At 52.9% G+C, this 3,811-nt stretch overlaps 1 protein-coding gene across 1 annotated transcript in view; it reads right to left on the bottom strand.

Moving 5' to 3' along the window:
• NUAK2 (NUAK family kinase 2) overlaps positions 1 to 3,811 on the bottom strand; it is a 15,812-nt gene that overhangs the window by 9,155 nt on the left and 2,846 nt on the right. The window lies entirely within an intron of this gene.

Here is a 3,811-nt window from a genome sequence, read left to right as displayed (position 1 = left end):
GCGGTGGAAGCCTCTCCTCCAAACCCAGCCCGGTAGGGAGCAAAAATCAGAGAGATCTCGTGGTGGTCTCATGGGAGAATTGCCCAAAAAGGGGCTCAGGTGGCTCAAAAAGTCCCTTTTTTGGGCACAAATTCCATTTCTGTGACGCTAAACCATCTCAGGCAGAACCAGACACCAAAGTAGTGACATCTCATCAGGGAGGAGACCCTAAAAGAGGGATCAAATGAGCACCTGAAGTCCCTTTTTGACCCCAAATCAAATTTCTGTGGCAATGAACAACCTCAGCAGCATCGGACAGTGACCCAGTGACATCTCATCAGGGACAAGGCCCTAAAAGAGGGATCAGATGAACACCCAAAGTCCCTTTTTGGCCCCAAATCCCATTTCTGTGGCACTGAAACATCTCAGGCAGAACCAGACACCAAACTAGTGACATCTTATCAGGGAGAAGGCCCTAAAAGGGGGATCAGATGAGCACCCGAAGTCCCTTTTTGGCCCCAAATCCCATTTCTGTGGTGCTGAACTATCTCAGGCAGCAGCCAGCACTGACCCAGTGAGACCTTATCACAGAAAAGCCCCTGAGAGGGGGCTCAGATGAGCTGCCCAAGTCCCTTTTTGGCCCCAAATCCCATTTCCGTGGACCTGAGCCACCCCAGACAGAACCAGACACCAAACTAGTGACATCTCATCAGGGAGAAGACCCTAAAAGAGGGATCAGATGAGCACCCAAAGTCCCTTTTTGGCCCCAAATCCCATTTCTGTGGCACTGAACGACCTCAGCACCATTGGACACTGACCCAGTGACATCTCATCAGGGAAAAGGCCCTAAAAGAGGGATCAAATGAGCACCTGAAGTCCCTTTTTGGCCCCAAATCCCATTTCCATGGCCCTGACCCACCCCAGGCAGCACCCAACACTGACCCAGTGAGATCTCAGCGGGGAGAAAGCTCTAAAAAGGGGCTCAGATGAGCTCCCCAAGTCCCTTTTTGGCCCCAAATCCCATTTCTGTGGCCCTGAGCCACCCCAGGCAGAACCAGACACCAAACTAGTGACATCTTATCAGGGAGAAGGCCCTAAAAGGGGGGCTCAGATGAGCACCTGAAGTCTCTTTTTGGCCTCAAATCCCATTTCTGTGGCACTGAACAACCTCAGCAGCTTCGGACAGTGACCCAGTGAGATCTCGTCAGGGATAAGGCCTTAAAAGGGGGCTCAGATGAGCACCNTTTCTGTGGCACTGAACAACCTCAGCAGCTTCGGACAGTGACCCAGTGAGATCTCGTCAGGGATAAGGCCTTAAAAGGGGGCTCAGATGAGCACCCAAAGTCCCTTTTTGGCCCCAAATCCCATTTTTGTGGTATTGAAACATCTCAGGCAGAACCAGACACCAAACTAATGACATCTCATCAGGGAAAAGACCCTAAAAGGGGGCTCAGATGAGCTTCCCAAGGCCCTTTTTGGCCCCAAATCCCATTTCCACGGTCCTGACCCACCCCAGGCGGCGCTGGACACTGATCCAGTGAGACCTCAGCAGGGAGAAGACCCTAAAAGAGGGACCAGATGAACACCCCAAGTCCCTTTTTGGCCCCAAACCCCATTTCCATGGCCCTGATCCACCCCAGGCAGCACCCAACACTGACCCAGTGAAATCTCAGCAGAGAGAAAGCTCTAAAAAGGGGCTCAGATGAGCTGCCCAAGTCCCTTTTTGGCTCCAAATCCCATTTCAGTGGCTCTGACCCACCGCAGGCAGAACCAGACACCAAACTAGTGACATCTCATCAGGGAGAAGGCCCTAAAAGGGGGCTCAGATGAGCACCTGAAGTCCCTTTTTGGCCCCAAATCCCATTTCTGTGATGCTGAACTATCTCAGGCAGCACTGGATACTGATCCAGTGATATCCTGGCAGGGTGAAGGCCCTAAAATGGGGCTCAGATGAGCACCTGAAATCTCTTTTTGCCCCCAAATCCCATTTCTGTGGCACTGAACCACCCCAGGCAGAACCAGACACCAAACTAGTGACATCTCATCAGGGAAAAGACCCTAAAAGGGGGCTCAGATGAGCTCCCCAAGGCCCTTTTTGGCCCCAAATCCCATTTCCGTGGCCCTGATCCACCCCAGGCAGCACCCAACACTGACCCAGTGAGATCTCAGCAGACAGAAAGCTCTAAAAAGGGGCTCAGATGAGCTACCCAAGTCCCTTTTTAGCCCCAAATCCCATTTCTGAGCCACCCCAGGCAGAACCAGACACCAAACTAGTGACATTTCATCAGGGAGAAGGCCCTAAAAGGGGGGCTCAGATGAGCACCTGAAGTCTCTTTTTGGCCCCAAATCCCATTTCTGTGATGCTGAACTATCTCAGGCAGCACTGGATACTGATCCAGTGATATCCTGGCAGGGTGAAGGCCCTGAAAGGAGGCTCAGATGAGCTCCCCAAGGCACTTTCTGGCCCCAAATCCCATTTCTGTGGCACTGAACCACCCCAGGCAGAACCAGACACCAAACTAGTGACATTTCATCAGGGAAAAGACCCTAAAAGGGGCTCAGATGAGCTTCCCAAGGCCCTTTTTGGCCCCAAATCCCATTTCCATGGCCCTGAGCCACCCCAGGAGCAGCAGCCGTGGCAGGAGCTGCTTCTGGCAGACCCAGCACGTGCGGGATGGACTCTGCCCAGGGGAGGTTCAATAACCCAAGTTTCTGTAAAAAGCAATACCGAAAGCATTTTCAACGCTTCTGGAAAGCCCAGCCAGGGTTTTTTTTYCCCCTGACCTTTGTTTTACAGGTTAAATTTTAACCTTTTTATTTTTTTCCCCTGCTGCCCTAGTTACCCGAGCCCTGCTAGAACGTCGGCAGCCTCCCAAATTCCTGCGGGATCGCTCCATTCCCCCTCCCTGACACCCAGCCCGGTGGCCTCAGGATTTTTTGGGGGCTCACAGAGCGTTTTTTTGCTGCTCACACCCCCAAAATTCTGAGCCGGGGCTCAAGACAAGAGCCACAATCTGTAAAAAGCTGAAGCGGCTCTGGGAGATGCTCCTGGCAGTGCTGGATCTTCACCCCGATCCCAAAATTAGTGACCTCCAGGCAGACAAAGCGCTGCCATCCTCCCCCAGGGGTGCCAAACAGCAGCTTTGTTCCCGAACTTTCCCTGCCCAAGAGGGAAAGCAGAGGATGTCCCCAGGAGACGGGAAAAGCCACCCTGGAGATGGTGACAGCACCTCGGGGACAGACACAGCGCCACAACCCCACCAGAATAATCTCCTGCAGGGAAACAACGGCAAAAAAATCCTCCCGGAGCTTTCCCCGRGGAGCTCGGGACTGCTTTCCAAGTYAAAAAAGGKTTTTAATTAATTTTTTTTTTTTTTGRAGGGGGCAGAGCAGGTATTTTCAGCAGCTGCTGAAAGATGCATGAAGCCACAACCCCAGGCAGCGCTTCAGAAGCCGTTCCAGGCTGCACGGGCAGAGTTTTGTGAAATTCGGATTAAAATCCACCCCGGAACCGGCCGGAGATCAAAAGAGGCTCTGGAATATTCCAGGTGCTGCCTCCTCCCGACATCGCACGGGCCCCCAAAATTGCGTTGGTGACACCGAGGAGAGTCCCACGGGAGGTCCTTTGGTTGTGTTTGGCTTGGCCGAGGGCCAGGGCTGGGAAAAACTCCAGGCTGGGGGGGAGAGAAAGAGCTCAGAGGCTGCTGAGAAAACAGGTGCAGCTTGCAGCAATGTTTTGCTGAATTTTCAGCCCAAAACATAGAGAGGAAAAGGAAAAAAAAAAAAAAAGAGGGAGCAGCCCCCGAACTCACCTGCAGCGCCTGCCACCTGC

Source organism: Malurus melanocephalus, unplaced genomic scaffold (genome assembly GCF_030028575.1).
Source record: "Malurus melanocephalus ecotype Western Australia unplaced genomic scaffold, MMel_1.1 scaffold_1378, whole genome shotgun sequence".
Classification (NCBI taxonomy): Eukaryota; Metazoa; Chordata; class Aves; order Passeriformes; family Maluridae; genus Malurus; species Malurus melanocephalus.
This window is presented reverse-complemented; position numbering and strand designations above follow the sequence as displayed.